We start from the raw sequence: 11,906 nt of genomic DNA, 5'->3' as shown, positions 1-11,906 counted from the left end.
TTTTTTTTTTTGGCCAGTCCTGGGGCTTGGACTCAGGGCCTGAGCACCGTCCCTGGCTTCTTTTTGCTTGAGGCTAGCATTCTGCCACTTGAGCCACAGCGCCACTTCTGGCCGCTTTCTGTATATGTGGTGCTGGGGAATTGAACCCAGGGCCTCATGTATAGGAGGCAAGCACTCTTGCCACTAGGCCATATCCCCAGCCCCGATACATAGTTTTTGAGCTATTGTATTCTCCTGAGAGGTCAATTTTTGACCTTTATATGTTGAGTAATTGTTTGGTTTTAGTTACATACTGTTGGGTCGCTGACCCAATCCTGTGGGGAAAACTATTTGACAAGCAGTTTTTGGTTTCACAGACTTGGTCTCTACTGTCTCTCCATCTCCCTTTGTTAACAGTCATATATCAGGGAGATCATGCCCCTTTGTTTTCTGTGTTCTAGGCTTGTCTCGCTCAACATTATTTGTTCGAGTTCTGACCATTTCCCTGCGAATAACAATATTTCACCATTCCTAATCGCTATGTAGTATTCCATTGTGTATAAGTACCATATTTTTTGGATCCATTTGTCTGTGGAGGGGCATCTGGGTTGTTTCCATATTTTGGCTATTGTGAATTGTGCCGCGATAAACATGGAAGTACAAATGTCTTTTTGATATCTTGGGGTTTGCTGTTTAGGATAGATGCCTAGGAATGGTATGGCTGGGTCATAGGGTAGGTCTATATTGAGCTTTTTGAGAAACCTCCATACTGTTCTCCAAAGTGGTTGTACTAATTTGCACTCCCACCAACAATGGAGAAGGGTTCCTCTTTCCCCGCACCCCCTCCAGCATTTGTTGTTGCTTGAGTTCAGAGTATAGTATGGGGTGAGGTGGTATCTAGGGGTTGTTTTTATTTGCATTTCCTTTACTATCAGGGATGTTGAGCATTTCCTTATGTGTTTCTTTGCCATTTTTCTGTCTTCTCTTGTGAAGTCTCTCTTTAGCTCCTTTTCCCATTTCCTAATAGGTTTATTGGGCTTGGAGGGGCTTAGTTTTTTGAGTTCTCTGTAGATGACAGATATCAGGCCTTTGTCTGTTGCTGTGCTGGTAAATATCCTTTCCCATATCGTTGGCTGTCTTTATATTTTGGTGGCTATGTTCTTAGCTGTGCAGAAACTTTTTAATTTGTAGTAGTCCCATTTGTCGAGTCTTTCCCCTATTTGTTGTGCCCCTGGGACTCTATTCAGGAAGTTCCTTCCTGTGCCTATAAGTTCTAGCGTCTTTCCTACTCTGTCCTTCAGTAGTTTCAAGGATTCAGGTCTGATATTGAGGTCCTTGATCCATTTTGAGTTGATCTTGGTGCATGGTGATAGGCTCGGGTCTACTTTGAGTTTTCTGCATTTGGCTGCCCAGTTCTCCCAGCACCAGTACTTGAAGAGGCTATGTTTATTCCATTGCATGTCTTTAGCTCCTTTGTCGAATATCAGTTGACTGTAAGAATGCGGTTTTATTTCTTGGTCTTCAATTCTAATCCATTGGTCTTCCGATCTGTTTTTACACCAATACCATGCTGTTTTTGTTATGATGGCCTTGTAGTAGAGCTTGAAGTCTGGTATTGTGATACCTCCTGCACTGCTTTTTTTTTGCCTAGAATTGCTTTGGCTATTCTAGGTTTTTTGCTGTTCCATATGAATTTATGGATTGCTTTCTCTATTTCAGTGACGAATGTAGCTGGGATTTTGATAGGTATTGCATTGAATTTGTATAACAATTTGGGCAATATAGCCATTTTTCACTATATTGATTCTGCCTACCCATGAGCATGGGAGGTCTTTCCATCTCCTTGTGTCTTCTTTGATTTCCCTTATTAGATTTTTATAGTTTTCATTAAATAGGTCTGTCACATACTTGGTTAAGTTGATCCCTAGGTACTTTATTCTTTTTTTGGCTACTGTAAATGGAATTGTTTCCATAATTTCCTTTTCTGTTTGTATATTGCTGGTGTACAGAAAAGCTGCTGACTTTTGTGGATTGATTTTGTATCCTGCTACTTTGCCAAATTGGTTTATTAGGTATAGGAGTTTGGGTACTGAGTTTTTTGGGTCCTTCAGATATAAGATCATGTTGTCTGCAAATAGGAATAACTTGATTTCTTCCTTGCCGATGTGGATCTCTTTGATGTCCTCCTCTTGCCTTATTGCTATGGCTAGGGATTCCAGCACTATGTTGGAAAGAAGTGGGGAGAGTGGGCATCCTTGTCTTGTTCCTGAGTTTAGGGGGAATGATTTAAGTTTCTCTCCATTTAATATGTTACTAGCAGTTGGTCTGTTGTATATGGCTTTTATTGTTTTGAGGAATGTTCCATCTATTCCTGTTCTCTCCAAAGCTTTTTATTTTATTTTATTTTACTTTTTTTGCCAGTCCTGGGCTTGGACTCAGGGCCTGAGCACTGTCCCTGGCTTCTTTTTGCTCAAGGCTAGTACTCTGCCACTTGAGCCACAGCGCCACTTCTGGCCATTTTCTATATATGTGGTGCTTGGGAATCGAACCCAGGGCTTCATGTATAGGAGGCAAGCACTCTTGCCACTAGGCCATATTCCCAGCTCCTCTCCAAAGCTTTTAATAGGTATGGATGTTGTATTTTGTCAAAGGCATCGACTTTGGGCATCGACTGAGATAACAATGTAATTCTTAATTTCTTAATTTAATTTTAGATCTGTTTATGTGGTTAATCACGTTGATTGATTTACGGATGCCGAACCATCCTTGTGACTGTGGTATGAAGCCTACTTGGTCATGATGTATGATTTTCTTGATCAGTTTTGGATCCTGTTAGCTAATATTTTATTGAGGAGCTTTGCGTCTGTGTTCATTAGTGATATTGGTCTGTAGTTCTCTTTTTTTGTTTGGTCTTAGCCTGGTTTGGGAATGAGTATGATATTTGCTTTGTAGAATGAGTTTGGGATTTCTCCCTCTGTTTCTATTTCGCGGAAGAGTTTGAGGAGTATTGGTATTAGCTCATCACTAAAGGTTTTGTAGAATTCGTTGGTGAATCCATCTGGGCCTGGGCTTTTCTTTGTTGGGAGGTTCTTGATTATCTCCTGTATCTTACTGTAAGTTATTGGTTTATTTAGTTGATTTATTTCTTCTTGGTTCAGTTTGGGCAGTTTGTACTTCTCTAAGAACCAAAAGGCACTCTTTTAGTTCTGTTTTATAACAAGAGACTTACCTTTAGAATAAAATAGAATGGGATTTCATTCCCCTTTTCATCTTAAAACTGTATTGTCTCCTCTTCCCCTCCCCTCCCCTCCCCTCCCCTTCTCTCTCCTATTTTCCTTTTCTCTTTTCTTTTTTCTCTCTTTCTTTTCTCCGGACAATTTATGTTTGCGGTACATATTACTATTCGTGATTCCAAACCCGTGTGGTTTAGAATGTGTGTCAGGCCACTCCAATGGCCTTCAGCAGTTGTGGGGGTTGCTTGATCAGAGTCCTTGCCCTACCATGCTTGATTGTGTGTTCCCGCTGCGCCTAACTTTGTGTGACAATGGAGACTTGAATAAATGGTCAGCTGTGCTTTCACTGTGTTCATGCACCTGTGAGGGTATGGATGGGGATTGAGTGCTGTGTATCTTTGTGTGTAAACTTGGACAGCCCTTAAGCATGTTTGACAAAACAAGGCCACCTACCTCCAGGGATGCAGAACACTGTCTGATAAGCATTGGAGTGGGTTGAGCTTTAGTTTAAGGAATTGGGTTGTTAGTTGTCTGTGGTTAGAGGTAAAGGTTAGAGTTCTTAGGGCTACTGTTTTCAGGGTTGGTATGATTGAGATTAGGGTTCAGGTGTAGGGTTGTTGATGTTAAGGATGGTTAAGGTTAAGGTTGGGTGTTGTTAAAGATACTCAGGGTGTGAATTACAATTAAGTTTTTAGTTATGCTTCAGAAAAACAGATCCCATCATCCCATCATATCAACACATCACAACACATCCTCAGATCACGCCACATCTTCACATCACACCAGGACAACCTTACCTGAATGAGCCACCCTACCTGGCTCTATTTTATGATCTAAATGTTCTTGAAAAGGCACTTTTTTAGTTCTGTTTTAGTAGCAAGATACTTACCTGTAGAATAAAATAGAATGGGATTTCATATCTTTTTAATTTGAAAACTTTATTCTTTCTTCTTCTCTTCTCCTGTCCTTTTGTCCTCTCCTCTCCCCTCCCCTTTCCTTTCCTTCTCTTCTTGTCTGTTTTTTTTTCTGTCCTCTGTTTTCTCCAGACATTTTATATGTGAAGTACATGTTAGTATTCATGATTCCATACCCGTGTGGGTCAGAATGAGTGTCAGGCCACTCCGATGGCCTTCAGCTGCTGTGGGGTTGCTTGATCAGAGTGCTTTACCTACCATGCTTGGTGGTGTGCTCCCACTGCGCCTAACTGTGGTTGACAATGGAGACTTTAATAAATGGTCAGCTGTGCTTTCACTGTGTTCATGCACCTGCTCTGCACACACATATGAGGGTATGGGTGGGGGATGGAGTGCCGTGTGTCTCTATGTGTAAACTTGGACACCCCTTTTGCTCAAGGCTAGCTCTCTGCCACTTGATCCACAGCGCCACTTCTGGCCATTTTCAATGTATGTGGTGCTGAGGAATCGAGCCCAGGGCTTCCTGTATATGAGGCAAGCACTCTTGCCACTAGGCCATATTCCCAGCCCAAAACCTACAACTTTATAATGTAGATTTTTTTCTAATTTAAGATACTCATAAATTTATATAGCTAAATTGTGCCCTAAAATTCTAATTTTTGTGTACAAATATTTAATCACTTGTTAAAATGTAGGGGACTTAACTATTATAACACCATGAAATCTACATTTGAATAGTAGTGGGCTATAGATGAAAATCCAGAAATGGGCACACATGTAAGTATAGTAGATTGCCAAAAGTTTTCATTGTAGTTCTTCATTTTCATATTATAACAAATTCAGTGACTTGTTCTACTGACATTAGTTGTTGGGAGGAAAGATATTCCCCTAAAGCAAGAGATAACTGTTGTAGGGAGCAGCTGACTCCATCTTGATTAGGGAAACTCTTGGGGAGACGTGGAACTTCCTCCAACCCCTTAACAATAATAACCTCAGACTGTTGTTGATCGTAGGAAAGTCCTGGAGACTGTTATCTCCAATTAACCACCAGAAAGCCGGAAGTGTCACTGTGGCTTAAGTGGTAGAGCACTAGCCTTGAGCTGAAGAGTTTAGGGACAGCACCCAAGGCCAGAGTTCAAGTGCAGTGACAAAAAAAAAATGGAAAAAGAAAAATTGGAATCAGTGTCAAATCAAATAGTTTGACAATAATAGCCATAGTGCTTGTTAATTCATAAGAGCAATGAATTCCCCAGAAAGAGAATCAGAGTGACTTATGTCTAATTAAACAGTGAGCTAGTTTCCTCAGCTATAAACAGAAATAATCTCTCTGCTCACTGTAAAGGGCTGCTAAAATTCAAATGCAATTACTCTTGTATCTAGTGCCTTACACTGCACTTACAGTGTAAGTCTAGTGCTGGTGGCTCACACCTGTAAACTTGATTACTCTATAGGCTGAGATCTGAGGATCCTGGCTAGAAGTCAGCTTGGTGAAGAATAGCCTCTGATATTCTTATCTCCAATAAACTACTCAGAAGAATCCAGAAGTGGTGCTGTTGCTCAAGTGTAGAAGGCTAGGCTTGAGCACAAAGAGGCTCAGGGACTGTGCCCAGGCCCTGAGTTTGAGCCCCACAACCAACAGAAAACAAAGCCCAAGGACCTGGGGAGGGAGGCGGACCAGTGTACTCTTCATGCTATATTATCAAAATGTTTTTGTTTTGTTATTTTCACTTTTCGAGTTTGAAGAGCTATTTCATACTCCCATTAATCATGTTGTTAATCAGGTATACTTTTGTTATTGAAAATTCTAGATCATATTTGAAGTACTGGAATATGTGAAATTTTACTGTGGGGAAGAATATGAAATTTATAATCTCAAACATTTTCAGGGAATTACTTCAAGCAAATTGTAATTAAATGTAGGTGTCAAAAAATAATTAGCACTTTGTCTCAGACCAGGGCTTTTTATTAGCCAGCAGGCCTTCAACAAAAGCACTTAACTGAGTCGTCTTAGCATCTCTTAGGCTCACTATCATAGTGTATGTAGTTTTAGTACAGGAGAGTTAACATAATCACTTATAGTTAACCAAACTGTACTCTTATAAAAACACTTCTATGTCATCAAACACTGGAATTCCTACTATGCGAGATATGTATTATAAAAAAGAACAAGAAAATGTACGGAAGTAAAAATGTCTCTGAGTTATAAGAGTCATGTACTACACAAACAAGATTCAGAGGGAAGGGTGACATTGCAGTAACTGCATGCATCAGGTTTTAAGATATTATTGCTATAATGATTACTTTTTATAATTAAAATGACACAGAAGTGTTAATTTATTTAAGAAAAAGTAACTTAAAAATGCAATATGGAAATTTTGGCCAGAAACAGACCTCAGCAAATCTTTGCCTATTTTTTGCTTTTGCTGATAAAGTGTCATTTTTTAGTAACATTTTAAAGTTACAATGTATGTACAGAAATATTTGTTACTGTACATCAGCTTCATTTTGACTGAATGATCTCTTTCAAAAGTACAGAAATTTAATGCTTTACAAAGTTAAAAACATATTTGCAACAAAGAATATATATATGTAATTAAGAATGGATATCCAGAAAAGTTACCCTTTAAAAATGTAAAAATAAAATAGAATTCTCATTTTTGTACATTTTTCTTTTCTTTTTTGGCCAGTCCCAGGGCTTGAACTCAGGGCCTGAGCACTGTCCCTGGCTTCTCTTTGCTCAAGGCTAGCACTCTGCCACTTGAGCCACAGCGCCACTTCTGGCCTTTTTTTTTTTTTTTTTTAATATATATATATGTGGTGCTGAGGAATTGAACCCAGGGCTTCATGTATACGAGGCGAGCACTTTACCACTAGGCCACATTCCCAGCCCTTTTTCTATAATTTTCTATAGTCGAAGGCCACTGGTCTCTAATGCAATTGCCAAAAATTTGTGGATAACTTACAAGGCATTAGTTTTACAAGGAAAGCATGAAAGTTTTGGAAAAATAATTTTAAAAGTAAGCCATGACAGAGCTGTTTCCCTGAGGAGGGAGGGGCCTTTAATCCTAACTACTCAGGAGACTGGGATCTGAGGATTGTGGTTCAAAGCCAGCCCCAGCAGGAAAGCCAGTGAGAATCTTAGCTCCAATTAATCACCTAAAAGGTGGGGAGGGAGCTGTGGCTCAAGTGGTAGAGTGCTAGCCTTGAGCAGAGAAGCTCAGAGACAGTGCCTAGTACCTGAGTATAAGCCTCAAGAGTGACACACAACACACATACACACAAACACACACACACACAGCACAGGAACTTTCTGGGCAGTTTTGGGGCTCAACAAATTGACAATGAAACTAAAAAGTTTCTGCGTAGCAAAAGACATAGTTACTAAGCTAAAAAGGCAGCCTACAGCATGGGAGATCTTTACCTCTTCATAAGAGCCTAATATCCAGAATATACAAGGAGCTAGCCCCTCCATTAATTGCCCAAGAATAATGGGAAAAAGGGGTAGAGATTTATCAGAAGAAAAAGTAAGAATGGCCTCTTAACACATGAGAAAATGTTCAACATCCCTATCCATAAAGAAAATGGAAATCAAAACTGTATTTAGTGGGAACAAATGAAGAGGGAGTAATACTGTTCCACAAGAAATGTAACCATTACCTTAAGTAACTGTAACCCCTCTGTACATCACCTTTACAATAAAATTTAATTAAATATCTAAACTATGTTTAGATTTCATCTCATCCCACTTAGTTTGGGCAGCATAGAGAAAACGAGCACTAAAAAATCTTGGTGGGGATTCTGGGGGGAAAAGGAACCCTGTTGCACTGTTGGAGGGGATATAAAGTAGTGAAATCACACTGGAAGGCACTTTGAAGATTCCTCAAAACACTAAATATAGAACTTCCCTATGACCTAATGATAGCACTTTGGGGTATCTACCTAGAACATTGCAAGTCAGGGTATGGTAAAGACACTTGAACATGCATACTCCTTATGGCACTAATCATGACAGCCAAGGCATGAAACTAGACCAGATGCCCTACAATGGATCAATGAGTCAAGAAAATAAGATATTTGGATACAGATAGATAGATACAAATTTTACTCACCTGCTAGGAAGAAAAATGTTATATCATTTGCAGGGAAACAGATAGACCTAGAAAAATTATGCTAAGTGAAGTAAGTCAGGTTCAGAGAGACAAACATCACTTTTTATTGTTGTTGGTGGTCATGGGTCTTGAACTCAGGGCCTGGGCACTGTCCCTGAGCTTTTTCACTGAAGGCTAGTTTCTACCACATGAGCCACATCACTACTTCCTGTTTTCTAGTAGTTAATTGGAGATAAGAGTATCATAAAAGCCGAGTCAAGTTTTAAAGAAGCGTTTGTGAAAATATTAAACAATTAAGTCAGTAATGCAAAACAATGCAATGCCTAAACAAAAAGACTTGTGTGTACTGTTAAAAAGAAATCAGTTAATGTACTCTTTACCTGACTTATGCAAATGGAACCCCTGTACACATCACTTTTATAATAACTATAAAAATACAGTTTCCATTGTTGTGCATACAGGAGCAGTTATTTGTAACTTTTCATTGTAATACTAAGTATCCTCTCAGTGTAAGCATTCTTTTGTTCTGGTTTATTCAGATAGGTTTGTGTTTTGGTTTTGAAACCTTGTACTGCTCATCAAGTTGGAATATTTTTGACAATGACATTTAAAACATGAAAAATATGAATAAATTGTTTCAGCAGGGTCTTGATAATTTAAAGGAAAGATCCTTCCCAGCTTTACCACTGTTGATCTGTGAATGAATTTCTAGTACTGTTTCTTTGAATTTTCCTGAAACAGAATCTCTCAGTACAAGGGGATTGTCCTTGGGAATGTAGTTGTGTGCCTGGTTATATGTTATTTTATGTGGTAGCAGCTGTCTTGAAGGGTCTGGAGTTGGGTAAACAACTGTAAAACAAAACAAAACAAAAACAACTGTTTGCAGGCCAAGCCTTCCTATAGTTGGAAGAGCAATGCCTGACTGACACTTTGCTTTCTCAGCTCGCACTGATCACGGAAAGAGACTGTTCTCCATGGGGATTCTTATTTCTTTCTCTGTTACAAACCGATCTTCTTTACCTCGGGTATTAATATTTGTTTTCACCTGTTTTGCTTAAAAGGTAGGACAAAGGTATTGTGGGGTAATCAATGCATAGTTCACAGCTGTAAGGTCTTCTCCCAGAGGGCTACATGCTGATGGAAGCCCCTCCTGACGCAGCCCGGTTACCTAGGTGACCCGCACACCTGGGTGCGGTTGCCTCCCCGCCCCCGAGGTCACATCCGGGCCCCACCTCCCCATCCCCGCCCTACAGCAGGCCTCGCCTGGGGGCCGCTCGCTCTCTGTCCCGCCGCGTGTGTGTGCCTTGAGCGTGGGCGCCTTGAGCGTGGGCGCTGGTCAGCGGAAGGAGCTCTCCTCCCCTGCCTGAGACCGCGTGGGGTCCTCCTTTCCCGGCTCCTGCTCCACACACCCAGCAGCCATCAGGTAACGAATGCGCCGTGAGGGAAGGCGGAGGTTCTCGTCCTCCTTAGAGGGTTCTTGAACTTTCGGTGGTTCCTGTCTGGGGGAGGTGGAGTGAACTTAGTTTCACCGAGGCTCTGAACTCCAGGTGGCCGCGGCTTCTCCCGCGTTGTCCCCGGGTGTTTACCCGCTGCCTCCCGGCCTGGTGTCTTCTTTATGACCCGCATTTACACTGCGGGCGCCGCGGCTGGTGGGGGGGGGGAACCCGGGTCTGGAAGGGGCGACCCCCGCCCCCATCGTCACCGGACCTGGGGAGATCTGCCCTCCCCTCGCCGTCCTTCCAGCCCCCGCTTCCGTCGGTCCCGCGGCCCCCGCCGCCGGCACTCACCTGTGGGTCGGCGCGCGCCGCACCGAGTCTGGGTCCTCCCGGTTCCGGGGCGCAGGCTCTGGGTGCCGGCCCTGCCCACCCGAAACGCCCGCTCAGGGACGGGCGGTGCCGGGCCGAGGGCGCACCGCCCGGGGACTCGAGGCCTCTGGGCGCCGGGCGCCGCCCCTCCCCGCCCGGGGCCCGGCAGGTGCGCGCGCCTCTTCCAGCCGGTCGTGCGCTCCCGGAGCCGAGTTCAGGGCCGGCGCCGCCCCGAGCCGCGCTCCTCCGCCTCCAGCGCCGGCCGCAGCTCTTCTCCCTTCTGCCCGCACAGCAGGTGGCCCTGTCCTGGCGCCTCCCCGAAGGCAGCACCGCTGAACCACGCGCTGGGGAGGAGCAGAGGTGCCCGAAGGACTCCGGGCCCTCAGCCCTTAGTGTGCTCAAAAGACGGAGAATGAGACAGAAAGGGGCGAACTGGATGTCAGCTTTTGGTGAGTCAACACGCTGCCTAAACCACATGCTGTTGAAAATGAACTTTGGCAAGAGAGGCGATATTTGGGGTACCCTTCATGGGTAGGGCTTGGTGTCAATGGTAGGGTTAAAACTTGATTAGGGTAAGCAAACCCTAATACATACCCATAGCCACTCAGGAATCCTATGCCTTACTTGAAACGTTTCATTAACTAAACCCACACAATAACTGTGCCCAACACAGCAACCCTAACCCAGTCCTCAAATCTGGGAGAGAGAACTGGTTTGCTGGTATGTTTTTTTGTTCTTTCCTCCCTCTGGCCTGTTTCCCGACAGTGTAGAGGGTCTGTGTGGGCTGCAGGCCTTTGTAACAGCTGGCTGCCTGCAGACTGCTAGTGCTGATAAACACTCCAAGATTCCCTCCTTCAGTATGTGGCTTCTCAGATAATTTACACATATCTAACAATATGACTGGGTTAGGGGTCGGTTGTTGATGTCAATAAGGACTGGTGGTAGTAGGGCTACTCAGAGTGGGCGTCAGCATTAAGATTTAGTTATGGTTTGGAAATAGATTAGGCAGATGTTGGGTTTTCCATTAACCTTACAGAGCAGGTTAGTGTTAGGGACTAAGTTAGGGTTAGGCTCACTATTACAGACAGATAGTAAATGTTGAGGAATGGGTCAGGCTTAGGGTTAGGGAATGTGGTAGACAAAGGATGGGGTTAGTGAGCCTGTTAGGGAAGATTTTAGGATCATGGTTCAGGAAGGGTTGAAGGTTAGGGAATGAGAATTAACTTTGTGGAATGAATGAGTTTGAGTTATGAGATGTGTTATAGAGTGGTTTACAAAACAGCTTATGGAACAGGTAAGGATTAAGAACGTGTTAAGGAAGGGGCTAGGGTGAGAGTTAGGCAATGTGTTCTATATGAATGTGTTAGGTACACAATTGTGCGGAGTTTGGTTAGTGAATCGCCACAATTGTATGGATTTTGGTTAGTGAATGGCTTAGGGTGAGGCATGAGGTTGGTGAGTAGCTTAAGGTGTGGGGTTGGGTTGGAGCACTTTAGGGTGTGAGTACTGGCTAGAGTTAGTGTGCACAATGGGGATCCATGTTATGGTATGGGGTAGGGGTAGGGTTAAGGTTGGGTTGAAGCTGTATTACAGTTAGGGTACATGTGAGTGTAGGGTTATGGTTACGGTTAGGACATGTGTTTTAGTATGGGGTAGGAGATAGGGTAGGGGTTAGAGTTTGTGAGTGGCCTCAAAAGTCCATGTCCTCTCACTGGAAGGACCTGCTTTTGAGGACTTTTGTGTAAGCAAATAATTTAAAGCTTAAGACAAGGGTCCTAGCTTTGAACAAAGCCCGTCTGTACTCTCAGAAATACCTCTGAAGAACCTAGATAGGTGAGTATGAAGCTGTAAGGATAGGTTGTGGTT

At 42.9% G+C, this 11,906-nt stretch overlaps 1 long non-coding RNA gene across 1 annotated transcript in view; it reads left to right on the top strand.

Moving 5' to 3' along the window:
- The first annotated feature begins 1,515 nt into the window (after positions 1 to 1,515).
- The window catches only part of LOC125357980, a 28,928-nt gene continuing 18,537 nt past the window's right edge, over positions 1,516 to 11,906 (top strand). The window contains exon 1 of the long non-coding RNA XR_007212249.1: positions 1,516 to 1,529. This is a non-coding gene — a long non-coding RNA (uncharacterized LOC125357980). The remainder of the gene's footprint in view (positions 1,530 to 11,906) is intronic.

This window comes from Perognathus longimembris, chromosome 10 (assembly GCF_023159225.1).
Source record: "Perognathus longimembris pacificus isolate PPM17 chromosome 10, ASM2315922v1, whole genome shotgun sequence".
Classification (NCBI taxonomy): domain Eukaryota; kingdom Metazoa; phylum Chordata; class Mammalia; order Rodentia; family Heteromyidae; genus Perognathus; species Perognathus longimembris.
Note: the sequence above shows the minus strand (reverse complement) of the source record. Positions and strands in the feature narration are given on the sequence as shown.